Source organism: Ursus maritimus, unplaced genomic scaffold (assembly GCF_017311325.1).
Source record: "Ursus maritimus isolate PB19 unplaced genomic scaffold, ASM1731132v1 scaffold_13, whole genome shotgun sequence".
Taxonomy (NCBI): domain Eukaryota; kingdom Metazoa; phylum Chordata; class Mammalia; order Carnivora; family Ursidae; genus Ursus; species Ursus maritimus.
The window spans coordinates 41682286-41706198 of NW_024423675.1; positions in this window are offsets into that span (position 1 = coordinate 41682286).

Consider the following 23913-nt stretch of genomic DNA (forward strand, 5'->3'; position numbering starts at 1 on the left):
TTCGTCTGGCCATAGATGATTAGACCAAGGATGGATAAAAGGAAAACAACCACAGGCTGGAAGGCAACCCCTGACTTAGGGACTGGTATTAAAAATAAAATGACTTGGTCCAACCTGATCATTCCTTTTAGAAAAACTGAAATGGGAACAACGACGATTTTAATCAATGAGAAGTCAGAGAGGTAATTAGAGAAGACCTGGGGAATGGACCAGAGCCACATTAATCCCAAAATGGTAGGTTCACAAACCAGAGGGCCTCTTGAGGTGGCCCAAATCCAACACAGCTCCAGTGCCAGGCTCAACAAGACCAAGCACCATGTGGGTTTTGCCTCTGGCTTTCTCCTGAGATTCACTTCCCTGCAAATCTCCATTATACACTCTTGATTTCAGCTAGCCTGGAGGGATCTCTACTCCATATTACCAAGGCCTAAAGCGAAACTACGCTGTATTTACTGGTGGAGCGAGACATTAAATCCACAGTTATCTGACTCAAAAGTCTGTGGACTGCCACAACCTTCCATTCAGCCCAAGAAGCAGTATGTCTGTTCTGATATCTTGTGATTATATTCCCAGGTGAATCTGAAAATGCAAAGAGGCCAAAGCAGGTAGGATGTGAGGCTTAGTTTAACAAATTCTAAGTGGACACATTATAATATCTACAACACAGACACCTTAAAATGGGAGATATGTTAAAGGTGAACAGAATCATTTAGAAGTCAGGGGTCTTTTCTTTGCCTGGGTCTCAGACTGGAGGAGCCTTACCCTGAGAGTACTTGCAAGGAATTTCAAGTCTTGGAGAAGGTAAGTATGGCAAAAGGTCAAAATAATAAGACATGGTAAACTTTCAAGGGAGCTCTGCTTCCTTATTGTAATAAAAATAAAACCTGGCTTTGTTCCTGAACCTCCTAGAGTCCCTAAAAATAACCTATCAATTTTTTTTCTGCTTAGAACAATGTATATTCATTGTACTCTTGAATTGTTTTCTTTCTTGTTTTATTTTTTCTAGTTTTCTATCATTTTATATTTTTATTTCCCCTTTCCTTTTTCCATAACCACTTTTCATAATCATTTTTTTCATAATCATTTTTATTTTAATTTTCTTTGGATTTTTTGTTTTAAATAATCACACCTAATTTATCATTTGTATTTAATTTATTAAAGGACAGGAAGGAAATATAATTGAAAAGAGAACAGCTATCAACATAGTCTTGTAGCATCTGTCATGAAAAGAAATGGTCTGCAGGAATGACACTTTTTCCTCATGTCCTGTGCCAGACAACCCCTTCACGAACAGTTACATCATGTAAATTTACTCACTGAGCAGACCACCCTTCCACCAGGGGGACAGGGGTCAGCAGAGAAGCGTCATTCAGGAAGCTTCATCAATATATTTCTATTTCGTTTTACGAAACATCCACGGGGTATTGATTCTTCTAATATTACTCCTTAGAAGAAGGCACAATATAATAAGATACAAGATTTACACCAGGTTTCTGGAGTTCAGTATTTAATTTTCCTGCCTCTGACCTAATACTGATCTGATTAGCTCCTTCCAGAACAGGTATGGAAGAATGACTTGAACCACTGTGGTCGTCATTAAGTGCAAACTTTCTTATGAAATTAAACACACACTGACGATATGAGCCAGCAATCCACTCCCAATCCTACCTTACAGAAATGAAAACTGTGTTCACACAAAGCCTAAACCTGAGTGTTTATAACAGCTTTGTTTGTAAGGGCTAAAAACTAGAAGTAACTCAAATGTCCTTCAACTAGTGAACAGATGCACAAACCCTGATACATTCAGACAATGGATTCAGCAATGGAGATAAAAAATTACTGAGGCAACATGGAGACAGCTTACATATGCATTATGTTAAGTAAAAGAAGACAGACTTTGGGGTGCCTGGATGGCACAGTCGTTAAGCGTCTGCCTTCGGCTCAGGGCGTGATCCTGGCGTTCTGGGATCGAGCCCCACATCAGGCTCCTCCGCTAGGAGCCTGCTTCTTCCTCTCCCACTCCTCCTGCTTGTGTTCCCTCTCTCACTGGCTGTCTCTATCTCTGTCAAATAAATAAATAAAATCTTAAAAAAAAAAAAAAAGAAAGAAAGAAGACATTTAAAAAGCTATGAACTCTATGATTCCTTTTGTATGACTCCCAGAAAAAGCAAAACTATAGAGACAGAGAATAGGTCAGTGGTTTCTAGGGCCTGAATGTGGAAGGAGAGGTTGCCTACAAAGGGGCTTGAGAAAACTTTTTGGAGTGATGGAAATATCTACATCTTGATTGTGATGGTAATTACCCTACTGCATGCATTAGTCAAAACTCACAGAACTGAACACTTAAAGTGATGAGTCATTCTGTACGTAAATTATACCTTAGTAGGAAAAAAATTTTTTTCCAAAGTCCTGGGTTTGGAATCAGACTGTATCTAAACCTTGGCTCCTCCACATTTCAGCTATGTGAACATAAGGTTACATAACCTTTCTGTGTCTCATTTTCTTAACTTGTAAAACAGAGCTAATAACTGCAGAGGGTTGTTGAGACAATTAAATAAAATGATGTATATAATTGTTTTTCACAATGCCAGGCCATACAAGTGCTCAATAAACAGCAGCTGTTATTTTTATCCTCCCATTAAAGAGATAAGAGGTTGTTAGGGCATAGGTTTCTAGATAGAATTGTGTGGGTTTCTCTTTTAAACAGAAAGTTGAAGTTTTATTAAAGAGCTTGTTAGAAACACTAAGCCCCATAAAGAGAGGGCATCTCCTTTACGTTTTAAGAATAATCTTACTGCCCACATTCTTTTCAATTATTTCTCTAAAATATTGAGGATGGGTTCCAAAAGTCATTTATTCATCTCTCTTGAAAGAATAAAGGCCCTATTAAGTAAATTTAAGTGTTTGGAAAACATGAATACATAGATAAATAACCCTTTAGAACCTAGACTACAGTATCATAGTTCTTGAGATATAATTGATTCATTCAATCATTCATTCAATCAAAGAGCACCCTATATGCACCAAATACCAACTGTCTTGAGTATTGGAAATTCAGCAGCTGCCCAAGCAGGAAGAAGTTAGAGTCCACAAGGACTTTCGGTTCTACATTGAATGAAATTTAGAATCAGCTTCCTATGCATCCTATCTTCAGACATTTGAATTAGATTCCTCTAGTCCCCAGTCATTTGGAAAAAATCATGAAGACATCTCCCTCAATCACCCATACCCTTCCATTGGGTCCCACAATGTCTATTTCTCTACATTTCTTCCCTGTTGGGGCTTAGATTCCCTCAGACTATGCCTTATATCTCCCTTTTTTGTTAACTTTTTTATTTTGAAATAATTATCAACTCACAGACAATTATAAAAAACAATACAGAGAGTCCTGTGTGCCATTCACTCAGCTGCTTCCAGTGGTAAACAATCTTATGTAACTATAGTACGATATCAAAACCAGGAATTAACACTGTACAATCCAGTTAACTGGACTGCCAGCCATATTCAGATTTAAACCCACACTCCTCGCCCATTGATTGAAATTTTCCTCAGCTCCCTGACCTTCCAGTACCTTTCTAGATCGGAGAGAGTTTCTCCTCCCTTGGAAACCTGAAGTTGAGTCCCCTAAGACTCACCTGGAACTTTTCAACCCCCATGATCAGAGATACTCCACTCAAATGCCATTGTCACAAATTCACAATCTCAAAGTCAGTTCTGCTGTGCGTCTGCCAAAATGTCATGCCAGATTTCGTTTGAAACCACAAGGACAGTTATTTCCACCTTGTGTGAAATCCTGTCCCCGCATGTCACTGCCTGAAATGCAAGCTTTTTCTCCTGTTTTCCCATGCTCTCACCTTCAGATGTCTCAGGGCTACATCCTTTTCACCAGCCCACTCTCCCACCCCTTTTCTTTCTTCAACATTTTTCAACTACACTCTATGAAATTCATGTTTCATGGTAATTAAATTCTCTTACAAGCACACACACAACCTAAACACCCTTCACAGAATGACAACTTCGTCTTCTTACCTTAAGTAAGGATAGACTTCACGAAGTTACAATCTCTCTCCCTAGAAAATCTTAAGTGAAAGATATTAATTTTTCCTTGCTCTGCATCAGCAGAGCCTGACCAAACAGTAATGCCATCAGCCAGCCATGTGGCCACAAGATGGTATCGGGATTCTCACAGATGTTCAATGCTTCTTCCAAACTCTTGTTCTTCCATCTCTGCATACAAACCTCCGTGCCATCTGACTATTCTGCCTTCTATGCTCCTGATTGCTGGCCTCTACCAGCCCGATATTTAACTTACATCTTGGTACCCTACTTATAGCTTACTTCTCTATTCCATGTTCTTCTATCATACTGAGTAACACTGACATCCATCAATGTCCACAGGGATGACTTTTCCACCACTCTACATTCTACATCCTACATCTATGGCCACATCATGGACATGTTGTAACGCCAGACCATCCTAATGAGACACCTTAAACTCCAATGCCCACTCTGATCTCTCTCCTATCTTTTGAAGTATTTTACATCCACTGATGCCTTTAAATCTGCTTCTGGTGTTGTCTCTTTCGGGTCCCCCAATTACCCCAATTCTTCCTGATATCTCCATTTTCTCTCAACTTCTCAGTTTCTTCTTCAACTCACTTACTTCCCTACCTAGTCTTGGCACCACAGCAGATGACTTGAATTCTTCATCAGCAATCCAACTACCAGCCACCTACCCTTCTTAGACTGCATGTTCCTGCTAAAGTTCCAATACCACATCACACCCAAAATCTGTGCTCCATTTTTCCACAGCTAGAATGTTTAGCATTGCTAAAGAAAATGCCTGAACAATCAGATTGTTGCTACTGCAGCTGAACTCTCAATGGTCTTCAGCTGAACTCCCAATGCCATTCAGCAAACCTCTTGCTTGTTCACAGTAATCTGAGTCCCTCCTTTCCCATCCCCTGCAACTGTGCCGAACCTTCACCATTCTGCACAGTGTCCCTACCCCACTGCACCTATACCACTTCCACTTTCAGTTGTCATGTACAAATTTAAGTGATCACCCTGATAGCAACGAGATGTGGGGAGGTAGCCAGCCTCCAAGATGATCTGGATGACCCTGGCTTTCCGCTAGGACTCTGTTAAGTTAACATTTGTTAAGTAAAGCACGGGGTGGGATGGTGAGCCAAGATTCCACAACAGACCACAAAAGAAATTGAAATAAAGAAGTTTATTAGTCTCAGATGCTGGAAAAAGTATACTGTATGCCTTAAAGGACCACATGGGGAGGTGAAGGCAGAGTGCAGACAGAAAGAAAAGCAGGACCTGGGGTAGATGCCTTTATTAGGATCCATGGGTGGAGTGCTTGAGGTTTCCAGGCTAGGACCAGATTGTTTAATTTAAACCAAAAGAGTGGAGTTTTGTTAAGTCCCATGAGGGTCTTATCTAGGTGGTACATAAGATATACAAGCACTAAGAGGCAGGGGAGACTGCTGATCCTGAGGGCTATTGGGGAAGTCATATCAGGAACTTAGATTTGCTTGTGACTTTGAGGCTGCTGGCTAGGTCATGTGCTTGTGAGTGGAGCTGGTGTCAGGCCTCTTGGCCACAAAATGGACACCAAGGCAGCAATACCTTGGGGTAGGTTAACAAAACTCTCTACACCTTCTGACTGTCATGGCCTGTGTGGTCAACAGATTTTGCATAATCATCAGAATACTGTACACATGAAGATGTATGACTTTTGACGCCAGATCATAAAAGGCATTACAGCCTCTGCCTGTATTACTTGCTCTGGTGGAAGGTGAACTGCTAGGCCAGAAGGTGATTCAAGCCACTTTCTGGGAAGGACTGCCAGAGAGAAACTTGAGGCCTCCCACCAGCAACCCATACCAGTAAACCATGCATGAGAGCCACCTCGCAAGTGGATCCTCCAGCCCCAGTCAAGCTTTCAGAAAACTGCAACCCCAGATGACACCCTGACGACGACTTCATAAGAGAACCCCTGACAGAACTGCACAGCTAAGCTTCCCCCCGAATTCCTGACCCACAGGAGCTGTGAGAGGTAAGTGTTTACTGTTGTTTTAAGTCATAAACTTTGGGATAATGTGATATGCAGCCACAGATAACCAATACAGATGGATGCACAGGAACAGGACCAGAGGCAAAGAGACTGCGTAGGAGGCCATAAAATAGTCCAGGCAAATGCTAATGAGGGCCTTAATTTGGGCTGTGGGGTGCAGATGGATAGAAGAGTAGGATCTGAGAAATATTCAGGAATATAAATGTGCATGAAATTGAGTGGATGTGGGTGTTCCAGAAGCATGTAATTATTCTTGGCTTTCTAGCTTTGGTGGCCAGATGCCAAAAATTAAAATAGAAAATGCAGGAGGAAGAGTATGATTGGAGAGAAGAACAATTAACTCAGAACCGTGGCAGAATTTGAGGTCTATTGAGGTCCTACGTGGTTCTTCCTCCAAAGACCTCCATGGTGCCTACGCCAATGGTCTCTTTCAGGCCTTAGCTTCCTGAAGTGTTCTGTTGCATTTGACACCAACTACTCCTTATTTCTGCAAATTTTCTATTATATTGGCTCAAACTCTTCTGGTTTTCCAATTTTCATACATTTTCTCTTCAGTCTCCCTCATTGCTTCCTTTGCTTATCCAAACATTGGTGTTCCACAGGATTCCACCTCAATCCCACCACTCAATTTTCCTTAACTGCAGATGCTCTGCAGTGGGTCTAAGATTTATCTAAGCTTTATCTCCTGGGAGTCAACAGAATGAGTTTTTTTTAAAAAAGACAACCTGATATGTTGTCCCTTTTTATGGATATCTATTTAAATTTGTATTTGACATCGTTGTAATCTACCCTATACCAGTTCTAATTTTCTGTTATTGTTTGTGATATTATGATTTACAATAAGAACTATATATTTGGTTTTCATTCCTATTCCTGACTCACAGCTCCCCAAACCCTTCGAATTTCCTAAGTAATTAGAGCAACAGGGGCACCTTTTGTTACATTTAGTTTTTGTCCTCTATTCCTCAAATAGCTCCAGAGCAATGAAAGTGAAACAGGTGTCTTTTTGTTATTCATAACAAGTTCCTTTCAACCACACCTGCATTTATGTGAATGAGGTGACTTTAGAAAAGCCCCTAAGGATTGGGGTTTGTTGTCAGGGGAACCAACCCTATGACTGGGGTGGAACTTTCAGCCCCACCTCCCAACCTTCAGGAAGGGGAGAGGAGCTGGAGATTAACTTGATCACAACAATCCAATAAGTCATGCCTATGTGATGAAACCTTCATAAAAATCCCTGAACTACAGGTTCAGACAGTGTCCAGGCTGGGACAGTAACGTGCCTGGAAAGGGCATGGAAGCTCCACTCCCTTTCCCCATACGTTACCCTGTGAATCTCTTCCATCCGGCTGCTCCTAAGTTAGAATATTTTATAATAAACTGCTAATCTAGTAAGTAAAATGTTTTCCTGAGTTCTGTGAGCCCCTACAGCAAATTAATGGAATCCCAGGAGTGGGTTGTCGAACCTCCAACTGAGAGCCGATTGGTCAGAAACGCAAGGAACAACCTGGATTTGTAATTGGCATCTGAAGTGGGTAGAAGAGATGGCAGTCCTGTGGGACGGAGCCCTTACCCTGTGGGATCTGACCCTATCTTCATGTAGACAGTGTCAGAATTGAGTTATAAGACGCTCAGGGTTTCTGTCCGGAAAATTTAAGAATTGCTGGGTGTGGGGAAAACCCCCGTACATATTGCTGAGTGTAGAGAAGGAAAACAGGCGAGTCTTTCTTAAACGTTGTAATGTCATATGTGAACTTTTGCAAACGTTCCTTGTTGCCCTTCTGGATACATGATAAAATTGAACTGCCATGCTTCTGTATCCTTTAACCTAAAAGATGGTCATTTTTCTTGCTTTGGCCAATGAAGTGTGAAGAGAAGTGGCACATATAAATTTTGCATGAAAGCATTAATAGCAATTGCATCATTTACCAAGTTCTTTTCCCTTTATCTTGATTCTTAGTCCCTGAACGACCATAGGCTGCAGAGCTCCCTTCAGACATACATTAAGAATGAATATGGGGAAGAAATGAATTTGTTATGTTAAGTCATTGAATCTTTTTTGCTGTTATGACACCAATACTTAGCCCATCCTAACTGATACAGCTGGAAAAAAAAGAATCCAGGTAATGTAAGAGTACGCTCCTCAAGTTCTGAAGCCTGTTGTGCAAACTGAGTAGTATCTGAAAGTTGATCTCGAATACCTAAGTTAACTAAGCACTGCTGATGAATATATTCTCCAAGTCTCACATACCTAAATCCCAGGTGGAAGCTGAAGACTGTCTTTTCCAGTTGGGACACTCAACAAAAGGGGGATCAATAGTTGGTTTAAAATTATTTCTTTCAGCTTCAATTTTAAAACGTATGCCAGATATACAGGACACTTGAAACCACTTTTGAACAGCCTTTGAGCTATCAAGAGGACATAAAATCTTCAAGATATCATCTAAATGTGCAAGATTGCTTAAAGGACATAGTGAAGCATTTGCTCCTTAGTGGTGGTAGGGCCAAGGTATAGGAAAAGTTATAAGAAAATAATTTTAATGGAATTCTTCTATTATCTCTATTATTTATTAAACATTACCCTTTTATAGTAAGTTGCTGTTGTCAATTTCTTACTAATCTGGGTAACTTTGGGCAATACTGACCCTGAAAAATATTGACTAGTAATTTACATTAAAATAGATTTTTGCAAGAGTTTCCATATAATATTACATGCATATGAATTTTTAAAAATAAAAGCTGCTATCAGGTGGCATGGTGAGGCCATCCTTTCAATACTTCACCTTCCGACGACCTACTGCCATCTAAGGGAATTATGTATGTGGGCAAAAATGATAAATAATGGAACACTCAAGTGAATAAAACTTTCCCCAATAACCGACAGAATCTTCCGTATGCCCATATTATTCTTCAAATAATTACATTAGCTACATTTTTCTAGAAATATTGAAGGACATTCTTCAGCACCCTGAGGAACATATAATATGTGTCTTAGTCATCTCAGGCGATGGTACAAAATACCATAGACTGGGGGGCTTAAACAACAGACATTCATTTCTCACAGTTCTGCAGGCTGGGAAGCCCAAGGTTAAGGTGCTGTCAGGATTGGGTTCTGGCAGGAGCTATCAGGCTAGGAGACAGCTGCTTTCCAGCTTTGTGTTCACATAACCTTCTGTGCACGTGCACAGAGAGAGAGATCTCCACCTTCCTCCTCTTATAAGGCTAGCAATCCCAATACAAAGGGCCCATCCTCATGACCTCCTCTTAACCCAATTACCTCCCAAAGCCCCTGCCTCCATACCATCACATCGGTCTTCAATAGATGCATTTTGGGGGGGCCACAGACATTCAGTTCATAACAATATACTATAACACTTTTTTGAAAACTCATAGTGTAACATATGCATTAAGAAATTTAATTTGTAGATACTGAGGTAAAAAATATTTAATCCTGAGATAAAAACCTTTTTGCTTAAACTGTTAACTGTTTAAGATAAAAAATAATGACCAGCTTTATATTACACCCATAAATGTACTAGATAACGAAAAGGGACCTGGATAAGAATGTTTCCAGACACCAAGAGACTACATCCAACGAGCTAAGTATGAAGATACGATCTGACCACATACACATCTTGATCCCTGAAGTTTTTTTTCCATTACAAAACTAGACAGATGCTGCATTAAAAAATTATATGTAATATCAAAGCTGCTATCAGGTGGCATGGTGAGACAATTGGTTTTCCAAATAATGCATAAGCTTACTTATCATAAATAAATCTTTGGGGTCCTGGCAATTTACTTGGCATTTGGTATTTGGCACAATATACAAGATCCTTACTCTAGATAATAAGCAAATCATTTGTTCAACAGTTCAACAGTGAACAAGGTTCCAATCTGGTGATGACCCCAGGCAAGTGAATCCAGGAGGTGCCCGACCTTGTCTAGGGGTTTTAGGGAAGTCATCTGGGAGGAAGTGCTGTTCCTCTGAATAGGTATTAGTCACGTGAAGAACTGAGGACGGAAGAGGCGGGTTCAAGAAGAGAGTTGGAGGATTGCAAACAAAAGCGAGAAGCTAAGGAAAGGCACACACTAAAGGGAGAGCACGTGGGTACGTAGGCCAGGAGCACAGCCAGAGGGGCGAGAAGGCTGAGCAATGAAACTAGTAGTATCCAAGTCAAATTCCACATTCATGTATGGCTTTTGAACAGCACATTTTGGGTATTGTCTGAGTCATCCAATAAACTTTTTCTTTTTCTTCTTTTTTTTTAAATCTCAAGATGTCAAGAATGAGAATAGCTGCATTGTACTTCTGTGAAAATAAGATTTGATATTTAAAATATACCTGGTGTTTCTTAATAATATTCTGATTTGTGTCTTGAGATTTTGGTGTGCTGTCCATTGGCATTTCGGTTTTGTTTTTATTTAGTTTAATCCACTTCTATTAACTTATTGGAGCATTTGATCAATTAACCATCACCTATGACGACTTCTTATGTCTTACATTCAAGTGAAATGTTTGAATATTATGAATCGTAAACACAAAGCAAAAAAAGAAAAATTCATTTATCCAGCAAATATTTACTGAATGCCTACTATCTATCAGATTCTGTGCTAGCACCAGAGAAACATCAGTGGACAAAAAAGATTGAAATTATGGACTTTACTTTCTTAAAAAAAAAAAAAAAGACAAAAAAACAAAATATCCAAAAAAATTCCTGAGCAGCTCAGTCAGTCAAGCATGTCTGCCTTCCATTGGGTCCTGGGATCGAGCCCCACCTTGGGCTTTCTGCTCAGTGGGGAGCCTGCTTGTGCTCTCTCTCTGTCAAATAAATAAATAAATAAATAAATAAATAAATAAATAAATATTTTAAAAACTGAAGAAAATGTATATGTTAACTAAGTGATCAGGTGAAAATCACCAGCGATGTCACGTGGCTAGCAGGCATGCCCTGCTGTGATGTAATGAGAAAGCAAAGGTCGCCTCTGTGCTATTCTTCCCCAAATCCATTAACCCCAGTTTCATTATGAGAAAAACAGCCACACCCACAATGAAGGGTGTTCTACAAAATATCTAATAGTCCTTAAAACTGTCAATGTCATGAAAAATAAGGAAAGACTGAGAAATTGTCTCAGCCCAGAGGAGACTAAGGACACATGACAACTGAATGCGATGTGGAATCCTGGATGACACTCTGGAATGGAAAAAGGACATGAATAGAAGAAGTGGGGAAATTCAAATAAAGTCTGGACTGTAGTTAATAGTATTGTACCAATGTTGATTTATTAGCTTAGACAAACATACCACAGTAATGGGCAGTGATAACACTTAGTGGAAACTGAAACTGAGTGGGGAGTATACGAGAATTTTCTGTACTATCTTTACAACTTTCCTGTAAAACTAAAAATCACCCCCAAAGAAAAAAATATCATGAAAGAATTCATATGTAACACCTACATTAAAAACTATGCTAACTAGAAATAAACATAGCTGTGCATGACTGTTAAGAGAAAATATAAAGCTTTTATTAAACAGTATTAAAGGAAACCTAAATAAACAGAGAGAAATGCCACTTCATGCACAGGAAATTTGAATGCAATAAAAATGTTGATTCTCCTTAAGTTAATAAATACATTCAATGTAATTTCAACCCAAACGCTAGCACAATTTTTCATGGACCTCGAGAAACTTGTTCTAAAATGTGTATGACAGCAAAGGGACAAGAAAAGCTAATTCCAATGTCAAAGAAGAACAGAGTTACCATAAATCTGTTGTAATTAAAACAACATGGTATTTTCACAAATACTGACAAATAAAACCAGTGGAACATGAAAAAAGCCCAGAAACAAATATGTGTATCTGTATCTATATCTATAGAGAGATAGATGGTTAACTTCACATGTCAATTTGACTGGGCTAAGGGATACCCAGAGAGATGATAAAATGTTAATATTGGGTGTGTCCGTAAGGCTGTTTCCAGAAGAGATTAGCATTTGAATCAGTAGATTGAGTAAAGATCAGCCATATCAATGTGAGTGGGCATCACCCAATCCAATGAGGGCCTGAATAAAACAAAGAGGCAGAGCTAAGGCAAATTTGCTCTCTCTTTGCTAGAGCTGGGCCATCCATCTTCTCTAGCCTCAGGCATCAGAGCGCCTGGTTCTTGGAGCTTCAGACTCAGAATTGACACCACTGATTCCTCTGGTTCTCAGGCCTTTGGGCTTGGACTGGGCTTACACCATCAGCTTTCCTGGGCCTCCAGCTTGCAGATGGCAGACCAAGGAACTAAAGTTCCATAATCGGGTAAGCCAACCACTCGTAATCTTTTTCTCTATAACCATACCTATCCTACCGGTACTGTTTCTCTGCAGAACTCTGATACAGAGAGAGAGAGGAAAGAATGTTAGATTTGCTAATAGAAAAATGAATACACGAATAAGGAAAAGGGTCTTTAGTAGAGGGAGGGGGTTGAGGCTAAGATTGTAGGTAGCAAGGCCAGGAAAAGCCTCAGAGAAGGTGACTTTTGAGTCGAGGCTTGAAAGGTGGGAGAAAGGGAGGGTGGGAGCTCCACTGATATCTGGAGAAAGAGCATTCAGGCAGAGAGAACTGGAAGTACAAAAAGGCCCTGAGGCATGAGCATGCCCGCTGAGTTTGAGGAACAGGGAAAAAGGCCATGAGGTTGGAGTGCCGTCAAATAAAGAGAAAAACAGCAGAAGAACATAGTAGAGGTAGTGGGGGAAGACCATGTGGGGTCTTAAAGTAAGGTAAGGTGGGAACGCTGGAAGGCTTTGCACAGAGGAGGGGTATAATCTATTAAAATGGGTTCTGGCGGTCCTGTTCAGCTTAGACTAGAGGAAGGAGTGGCAGCAGGGTTGGTCCAAGATAGCGGGGCAAAGAGAACGATTGCACCCTGCCTACACTGAAAAGGCAGAGTTGATGGGATTGCTGACAGACCAGATGTGGGAAAGAGGCAAGAACCGTTCCAAGGATTTCAACCTGAACAATGAAAGAATGGAGTCATGATTAATGAAGAGAGGGAATAATGCTGGAGAAACAGTTTTAGTAGGAATATCAGAGCTCAGTTTTGGACAGGTTAAGTTGGGAATGGCTATAAAACATCCATGAGGAAAAGTTGATAGGCAGTTGCAATGAGTTTGTATTTCACTGGAGATTCTCAGCTCGAGATACGAATTTGGGAGTCAACTTATCAAATACATGCCATTTAAAGCCATTATTCAGGCTCACTTGGGGTGATCCGAGATGTTAAAGTGCAAAAGATCACTTGGGGATCTTGATAACTGCAGATTCTGATTCAGCCAGTCTGGGGTGGGACATTTCCAACACTCTCCCCGATGAAGCTGACTTTGCTGGTTCCCACCGCTGACTAGGAAGGACCTAAGAGGTGAGTGTAGATAGTGAAGAAAAGAGATATAGTCTGAATCCTGAGGTTCTCTAACATTTAGAGGTTGGGGAATCAGCCAAAGGAGACTGAGAAGAGAACTGAAGACAGCTTATGTGGTCAAGTCTTTAAAGGAGTTTCACGCTAAAGGGAATGAGAGAGATGGGGGTATAATTGAAGGAGAAAAGAAGGTCAGAAGAAAGGCAAAATATGATCTTTAAAGGTGGGAGAAAAAATAAAATACTTGTACTGTAATGACAATAATCAGCAGAAAGAAAAATCAGCGATGCAGAGAGGGGAGAATACTAGAGTAAAGTGCTCAAGTGAGCAAGGGGGGCAGGTCACAGTGCTTCAGTGAGGGGTTGGTTTCAGCCCGGGGCACAGCAGTCCCTCCATGGTTACAGGGCAGAATACAGAACTTCTAGAAGGGGAGAAGGTGTATGGTTGATGGGAGCAACCTCTTCTGATTGCATCTTTTTTTTTTTTCTCCATTGAAATAGAAGCGTGATTATTAGCTAAGAGTGAGAATGGAGTTGCTTTGACCCCGGAGAAGAAAATAGGAACTACTCACGTCCGCAAGTAGGAGGATGACTGAGTTAGAGTCCCAGTATGAGCGCTGGGCGGTGTGAAGTGCCCACTCGAGATTAAGGGGCAGGAATGTAAAGTGAAGCCCGTCAACACGGTTGGTACTCTTCCCTGGTCACATTCGGCCCTGTAACATCAAAGCACAGAGTGGAGAGCTAGATAAGCACGACTGGGTGTAACCACCATCAATCACTTTTTAAAGGTGTTTTGAGTCTCATGTGAGTCAACGACCATGCTAGATGCTGGCATCACAATAACAACAGTAATAATTACAGGACTCTCTCTCTATGCCAGGCACCATACTAAGCTCTCTACTGTCATTTAAATCTTCACCAAAAAACCTATGACAGAGAATGAATACTAGTGCTGTCACCATTTTATAGATGAAGAAAAGAAATAGAGGCTAAAGTGGGAGAATAATGCCCAAGCTTGCATATCTAACTGGGGGCGCCTGGGTGGCTCAGTCGTTAAGCATCTGCCTTCAGCTCAGGGCGTGATCCCAGAGTCCTGGGATTGAGCCCCGCATCGGGCTCCCTGCTCTGCTGGGAGCCTGCTTCTTCCTCTCCCACTCCCCCTGCTTGTGTTCCCTCTCTCTCTCTCGCTGGCTGTCTCTCTGTCTTTAAATAAATAAATAAAATCTTAAAAAAAAAAAAAAGAAGTAACTTTAGAGTTAAACGCAGTGCTCTTGATCAGAGCCTAGTAGGAGACAAGTTAGACTCGGGTTTAGTCCTGAGTCAATCACGGTACCTGAAGGGGACGTGCCGGTAGCCTCGTGGACACAGAGGAAAACTGCTTTTATTTATTTTTTTTAAGTAAAATGTTTTTTTTTTATTTTTATTTTTTTTAAGGATTTTATTTATTTATGTGACAGAGAGACAGCCAGCGAGAGAGGGAACACAGCAGGGGGAGTGGAGAGGAAGAAGCAGGCTCACAGCGGAGGAGCCTGATGTGGGGCTCGATCCCACAATGCTGGGATCACGCCCTGAGCCGAAGGCAGACGCTTTAACGGCGGCGCTACCCAGGCTCCCCTAAGTAAAATGTTTTTAAAAATACATAAACCCAAAGATTTTCACGGGCATGTGCATTTCCGTACCTAAGAATATGCTGACCATCCGTACTCTAGTCAGACGGCTGTCCCTCAAATGTGACAGGAGCAATGCCCCCCCCCCCACTGGGGAGTGGCCCAGAATGACCATGACTCTTATTCTGTGACGTCATGAGTCTGTGACCATGGCCATCCGTGCAGGTTTCCCACAAATTCCCTCTTCAAAGGTATTTTGGGAAACAAATTCTAGGACTCTGAGTGTGTGACTTTATCCTGATACGGTTCCCATAACTTTGACTGGAGAGTCCATAATGGGCAAAATATGTTTTTAAAAAAAGGGAGTTTTATTATGTTAAGTTTATTTTAAGTAGTCCTAATGTAAAGGGTTGAAAGGTCTTATTCTCTTCTGTTTTGTAGTGGCTCTTATGGAAAGAAAATCTAGAAACTGATTCTGATTCTGCAATGCCTCCTTTAGAAGAATGGCTAACAACTTCTAACAGAAAAGACTGGGCAGGACCGCTATTTTGGCCTACTGTGTGCCAGGCTGGGCTGGTCAGTTTCCAGAATTTAGTCTGTGAAGTAGCTTTTTTGAGCAGGAGTAAATCACCTGAGAGCTACAGCTGAAAAGGCAGAGCTGGGATTCTAACCCACCTCTCGAGGAATAGAGCCCTCGGCCAGTTAACCAAAAAGAACTCTGCCTCTCTTATTCTCTTAGCTCCTTTTTTCCCCCCGTCTGATAAAAACTCTTTTCAAATTTTTACCAATGATCTGACTTTTCAACACAATTCAAAAATAGGCTTCAAACTTTCCTTATTTTTTTCCCCTAAGTCAGAAAATAAAATATTAACAGGTGAGTTTTTCGCAAGGCACTTTGTGGATCATAAATGAGGCCAAGAGTACTAATAATGGATTCTCCCTGCACCTGGTGGACCACCTCTAGAAGAGGTAATGGCAAATGCCCAGGCTTTCTAGCAGTGTGGAATTGCTAGGTGAGGCCCACCACCCTTTAATGGTAAAGATGACCCATCAAGGCAGCAAGAAAATTAGTAAATACACGTTAGCGTAATTAGGAGCTGCTCCATTCACATAATGAAGGGGGGCCCTAAATCTGGTCTCCGGCCCCCTCGCATAATGCACTGGTTAGACTAGGTGTTCCATAAGTGTCGTATGAATTAAGTTCCCGTAACAGAAGCAAGCTTCTTCAGATGGGCAGGAATGTGATCAGGCTTTAGCTAGGATGTCACATCCAGGACACCATGCAAATGTGAAAACGTATGCCTCCCCTGGGAAAGGACAAGAACCACTAAGATGTCATAAAAACTGTGAAGTATGTTCTGAGGACGAAAGGAATTCCCGGAAGTCCCTCCCTTTCTTCCAAGGCTGCTTTCCTGGAGTGAGTCTTTCACGGTCCACTTGTGTGCACATTCCTGTGGCTCGGGACCACTCACTGGTCAGGGAGTGCCGGCAGCCCCGACTGGCAGCAACCAAGTTCTTGACAAGTTCTATACACCTCTGAGTCAAGCCGTAGGGCGCTGTCCAGGTGCCAAGAACATTGAGTCTCTACAGTGGGGAATCGCACCCATTAACATAACAAGATTAACTAGGAGGACAGGTGAGGTAACCTAGGACTTGGTGCCAACCTGGCAACCCACGCTGATGCCCGTGTATTAAAATGCCCTGCCTAGCAACAGCTCTGATGCCGTGTTAACTGGCTGGAGCTGCTTGCTTGCTTAAGTATTTTTCAGCCTCACACGGAAAGTCCTCAGTGGCTCAATTCAGAAAGAACACTAAGGTAAGATTAAGGGGAAAGGTTGTCAGTTCCTGAACCCTTCTTCAGGGGATCAAAGAGCTAAAGTCATACAGTAATAATAAAGCCCTTTGGGAAATCACAAGAGAGCAGAATAAACAAACAGGTGAGCTAGAGTGGATTTTTCCCTTGCTGGTGTATTTAAGCGTAACTGAAAAAAAAAAAAATGGAGCCATCTCTCAGGACCCTGAAAACTAAAGACTGACCCCCATGTCCCCACAACTCTGAAATGTGCACAGTGGCCGGCTTCCCATCTCGTTTGGGCACCTCCCCTCCTGGGGTGCCTCTGTGTCTGCCAGGCTGACCTTCATCGGAGCATCGGGGAGAAAAGCTCTCTCCTAGTGTGCCTGCTCCTGGGCGCCTGGACGATCCCCCAGTCTGCTCTTCCCCGGAAACACAAATGACTGACGGAGGATGCCACCTCATTTTGCTTCCACAATAGGACAGCTGCCTCCTAAAAGTTTAGGATTCCGAGCACATTGTTTAGGAGTCCAACTTTTTATTCTTAAGGAGAGTGGTGTTCTGACCCAATTACAATGTGTGGATTTTTATAATTCAACTCAATTCTGACACTATCTACCTGAAGACAGCATCAGATACCACAGGTTAAGGGTTCAGTCCACCCGGTCCACGAGACTGCGCGCGCACGCTCTCTCTCTCTCTCTCTCACACGCACACACAAACACACACACACACTTCAGACACCAATCACAAGTCCGGGTTGTCACCTGTGCCTCTGACCGACTGGCCGCAGACTGGGGGCTCTGATAACCCCCTTCTTGGGTTCTACTGATTTGCTATGGCTCACAGCACTCAGAGAAACATTTGCACTGGTTTATTATAAAAGGATACAAACTCAGGAACAAGCAGCTGGAAGAGATGCACAGGGCAGGGTGTGGAGCTTCCAAGCCTCCTCCTAACAGGTCACTCTCCTCACATCTCCATGTGTTCACCAACCCAGAAATGCTCTGAACCCCATCCTTTCGGGGTTTTTTTATGGAGACCTAATTACATAGGCATGATTGATTAAACTGTTGACCATTGGGGACTGAACTCAACCTCCAGCCCCCTCCCCTTCCTTGAGGTTGGGGTTGGGGGGCTGAATGTTCCAACCCTCAGAATCACAAGGTTGTTTCCCCTGGCAACCAGTCGCCATCTTTAGGTGCTTTCCCAAAAAAGTCACCTATTTAACATAACAAAAGACCTTTATTGCTTTCATCACTTAGGACAGAGATCAAATACTTCTTACTCTGAGTCACAGTATCACACAGCCCTTACAAACCATGTCTCACATCAGAGAAAGGAGATGAGTGGCATGGGGACCTCGTGGCAGGTAACACCTTTGAAAAACAGACAAGTCCATTAAAGTAATTGGGGCAAAGGTCCTAAAAGAAAACATCTTAAGAAACTAGATTCAACAGCTGTAATTTCACTGAGTATATTGCTGAGAAATTCTAAGCTTGCTCAGTGCCTAGTATCCTCTTGTGGAGTTTTCCTTGATGAGATGTTTCCTTGATGAACTATAGGCTCTCATCTTCCTACCCCTGAGAAGCTTGAAAAATAGTATCACAACCAGAAAGAGTTAAAATAATTCTCTCTACCCTAACCTCTACGTAAGAAATGTCCTCCCTACCTCATCCTCCCCTAAGATACTTCTTCATTCTAGCTTAGCATTCTTTGATTTCAGGGAACAGAGATCCTTATGAAACTAGTTCTTCATAAAGTCAGGGAGGACAGGATTATGTAAAATTTAGACTCTCCGCCCAGCACAGCCAAGTCGCAAGCAGACTACAGCTGGAAACTCGCAAGTTCTCAAGAATGGGGCCATTGCTTTGCCCTTTCTCCTTGCTCCCCTGTGCCTCCCTGCACATCCCTCCCACTCTCCTCACCGCAGCTGCCCCCTGGGCTTCCTAAGAGGCAGGAAGAGTGCTTCTGGAGATTTCATAAAGGAGCTTGAGAACTGCCTTACCTGGTCTGCCTCCCAGCTGCGCCACTCACCAGCTGCGCCACTCACCAGCTGCATGACCTTACGAAAGTGATCCCATTCGAGTCTTGGTTTCCCCATTTTATCATCAAGACAGTGGTATTTCCAACCTGCTACAATGAGTCTGGTACTTGGCACAGAAGCAATTCCTAAGCATTAGCTATAATTATTATTGTTGCTGCTGCTGTTCTTACTACTTGTAGTTACTACTTCCCTCTGATTCTGGATTTGCCCATGGCTTTGGCTTGCTATGCACAGCTGCAGTCCCCTTCCTCTGTCACCTTGTGATCTGGTTTCCCTCAAAGAGCCATCTTGGTCTTACTGCATCAGTATCCCCCATCAAGCTGACCTTGGTGCCTGCCACAGTTCCATTAGCAATAGCCAGGCTACGCTATAGAAATGTCGTCTCTTAGGCACTCACTTTCAGAAGGGTCTGTTGGTGAGGGGTGTTCCTAAGGAAGTGTGTTTTGATGAGACACATCCTAAAACATACCTGCTACCTTCTTCCATGACTTTTAAACAAGGCAAAACATTTTCAACATTTCGTTTTCCTATTAGGAGGCTAGTGTATTCCCAATGCTGTCAGTAAACACTTTTAATTCTGAGGGTTTCATATATATATATATGTGTATATATATATATATATATATGAAATATATATATATATATATATTTTTTTAACATTAGGGTAGAATCCTCTCAGAGGTTGACACTGGGTTTAAAATATTGGTTGGCCCTAATGATACATTCTGTTCTCTCTTAAAGTCCACATAGTCCAACTCGGTGAGCCTTTTTTTCCTGCTGGACCCTTACCTACTGTCATGGGATTGGTGTCAGACTCATTCCAGAGCATTATTTCTTTTAGCGCTACGGAAAAAAATCCATAGTTTTCATTAATACACAGTTGTAAGTTCAAGATCCTCTATCTTTACACTGATTTCTTTTTCTTTTCTTTTTTTTTTTTTAACACTGATTTCTACTATAGGATCCGAAGTTGGCTGCTCTGACATTATCGGCTCGGTGATCACAAAGGTTGCTCTAATTGAGTATTAAACACGGAGCTTAGCCATATGCTTTTCCTCCATTACCCGTGTGATTTAGTGGCCTGTCCAGACATGCGATGACTGTAGGCACCCACGCTGCCCTGTCACCCGGGTTGCTCTTGACGTCACATCTACAGCTGACAAACACCTGAACCTGGGATCATTACAACAGCATGTTTGGGTTGGTTCCCATTAGAGTCACATGCACAGAGATGGTTAGAAAAACAGATAAGCTTCAGTAAGCAGTTGGTGCAGGGTGGGGTCTAAGCATTATTTTTAAATATGTCAGTACTCGGGACTTGAAATTATTATTTTTAAACTTAAAAATGAAAATAACCCGCATAGTGTAAAATTCACCCTTAGTGTGCCAGTCTCAGAATTTGATAAACATATGCAGCATGCAACCATCATCATGACCGAGATACAGAACAATTCCATCATCTCCCAAAATCTGCCCCCCCCCCGATTTATAGCAGGCATCTCATTTTAAAACATTTCCCAGGTAACTGTGGAGGAGAGCTGTGCTTGGAAATCACTGACACGACACCAGGCATTTTACAAATGCGAAAGTAACGTGACTCATCCTGGGTCACACAGCCCAACAGCCAGGAGTAGGATCTAGGTCAAGTTTTCTTAAGTTTTACTAGTCCCGACACACAACACTTATTCTAAAGAATCTTCTTTGTCCTGTGTACTTTGGTTCCCCTAAGTAAAAATAATCCTATGAAAGGATCCATAAAACAAAAAGTAGCCACAAACTGAAACAAACCAACCCTGAATTAAAACAAATTTTTAAAAAAGCACACATGTAATCCAGAAATCCTTGAATTCGCTCAGAAGCAACAGCAAACCAGGAAGGACTGATTGTACTTGATAACCAGCACAAATTCTTTTTGCTTTTCTTCCTCTTTTTTGGGGGGTGGGGAGGGTGCAAACCAGAGAGTCTAGTATCCTAGCCCATGTAAAATGCACCTGTGGGCAAGTCACCACTAAGCAATACCCTGCAACTTCATCTCCTCGTCTCTTACTTTCCCTGTGACCCTGACAATGGAAGGGGACAGACCTGGGGAAAGTACATGGCATAAATATGTCAGGGTGACTGGCACATAGACCTGATCCAATTATGGCCTTAATGACCAGCCTCTAAATAAAGCAGCTTTGCCCGCTTTAGATGAGCTTCCTAAAGATAGCAGCCATTTTGCTTTGAGAAGCAAACAGCCCCACCCAGGGGATAGGCCAAGCAAGACCAAGGAACTGTGAACCCCTACATGTTTTTAAAGGGAAAAGCACTGGAGCTCCGTGTGGGTGTGCCCCCATATGGCAGGACAGTGTGTGGGAGAGATCCCTGCTGGGGGTAAAGAGAGTTCGCTGCTTGGTTCTGCCTCCGCCAGAAGCCAAAGAATCATCTGAAACCCTAGGCACGAACTCCAAAGACAGAAGGGTGTACAACAGTCGTCCTTCTCACAATGCGAACCTTTCATGAAGCCCAAAGTAATTTTCCAGCTAGAGATTTTTTTTTCCATCTTCTCCCTTGGCTCTGTGCAAGAAACGATCCCTCTGAGGGCCTCTCAATCCCAGTAGGTCTTCAGGAGTTTGGCTGTCCTCAGGACTGGATCCTGAGCAGTGTCCTTCCTTTTCTCCTTTGGTCATTATACTCTCAGCATATTGCTGAAGGTGATCTGTAAAGCCCCGGTTGGAACCCTTTCTGTCGCTTTGAACACAAAGTAGTATCCACCGAAAAATTAACCTCCCAACCCCTAGCCTGGCTGTCCCTGAGGTGTATAGCCTGCTATTTAAGTACCCGGATGCGGACACCCAACTGCCAGGGTTTGAATCCCGATTCCACTATTTCCCGACCACATTAGTGGGCAAATTACTTAATCTCCTATGAGTGTCAGTTTTCTCATCTGAAACTTGAGTGCACTACATTATCTGCCTCAAAGGGGTGTTGTGTGAAAATGAAAGTGTTTGGCCCTCTGCTTAGCCCAGAGTGAGCACTATAATCTCAGGGAAACTTGGAGAATTCTAGCCCATCATGACTCCCTTAGGAAATACTGTATCTGAAATATCACTTGCTGGGGACGGGCAACAGAGAACCAGCGGTTACAAGAAACATATTACTGATAGTAAATATTTAACTTAAAAATAGTCTTTGTAATGCTTCCCCAAACTATTTTAAAATATAGAAAAATGAGCAATTTGCCCAGAATTTTAAAGAGAGTCAGTGGCTAAAGAAATGTTCTTCTGAATGCCCATATGTTTTTGCCATCGTTCATCCTACGAGGACACGTCACGTTTCCAACATTCCTAACAAACCACGGGTAGATTTTAAAGTGTCTGAATTTAAAAACAGACTATTTTTATTCATTGTCCTTGCTACCGTTAACTGTGCCACACAAGACAAACGTATTTTCCATGTGCGCTGGTGAGGTACACATATGGGAGTATTCATGTTTGTACTATATTTAAGTTGCCTGTAGTTTCTCAGTTTTCTATGCCTTGTACCTCAGGAATACTGAAAAAGGTACTTGTGTGGAATGAAAAGCAAAATCACCCTACATTCGGGCTCTGCTCCTTCTTCAAATTTGGTTTGACAGGGGGAGAATCAGGCATGCTACTGAAGGCTGCCACTTCTTGGCAAGGAAGTGTTTCCAGAAGCAAGATGTGAAATGACTATGCTAGACGAACTCTGCATTCTCCTGTTTACCTGAGATTTCTTCCATTGCATCTCACAGAACAACAGCATAAACAGATGTAAGCAAAGGTTCAGAAGTGTCCTACCGTGGAAAGGACATCGCTTTAGCGCTGGGTTGGAATATCACAACTGCCACCTGCTAGCTGTGTGACCTTGAGTTAGAGACTTAGCCTTGGATAAGCCTATTTTGCCATCTGTCAAATAGTTGCAGCAGTGTCGTGAGAACTGGATTACAAACGTAAAGTATTGGTACATAGTAGATGCTTGCAAAATTGAAGTGTTTATCATTGTGAAATTCCACCTCAGCCCACGAGCACTAAGCCCCATTGCATAGATAGAACTGAGTTTTTAACTGAGTGAAAAATCAAGTTCTGTGAGGTGAGGTTCTGCCCTAAGACAATGGCTTAGCTAAAAGTGAACAACTCCCAAGCCAGACCTCCAGAAAGAGCTCAAAAAAGGATTATTCATAGCAGAGATTTAATCAGATGAACAGCAAATATAGCACGTGAAAAGTTAATATTCAAATGTATATTTATAATTCCCATATAGAATAATATCCCGTTCAGGAAGAGAGGTAACAATTCATTAACTAGACTGAGATGCCTTTTAAAAAATATCACTACTGCTCCTTAGAAGATTAGTTGCTTGGCTTTTTCCATTTTCACTTGACTTGCTCTCCGTATGTGATCAGACTAAAAGCTAGTTGGAACTAGTTTTCTAAGAGCTAGTACAGCTTCCTACATCAACATGGAAAAGTTAATTAATCATAATAGCCATTCAGAACACTGTGTATGCACCAAATGAAAAGACTTACTTTCTTAGTGGGATGCCAAAAACTTATGTTTTTATAGTAACCCGGTGACTGGGTACACTTGTCTAACTATATTCCCAATACCAATATTATCTGAGTTTCTTTAACCTGGCCAAGAAATAAAGAAGAGATGAGAATTCCAGGACAAAGAAATGTACTTAAACACAGAGGCATCCCATGGGTATAAGATCAACACGATATATTTTCAGATGAAAAAAACAAGTCTAAAACCATTACTGATGAATCCTGAGTATATATATCCAAAAACATGATTCTATATGCCTTGTTTAATCCATTTTATCTGAAGAAAAGTACAGCATCCATGATATAGAAGAAAAGAAAATTACCTGGAGGAGAAAACTTATCTACGATCAAGCACAGAATCTCTCTGGCATGTTACTGGGCTTCACAAAGAGCTGTAAACAATTAATCTGACACATGTGGGATCGTCTAACTTT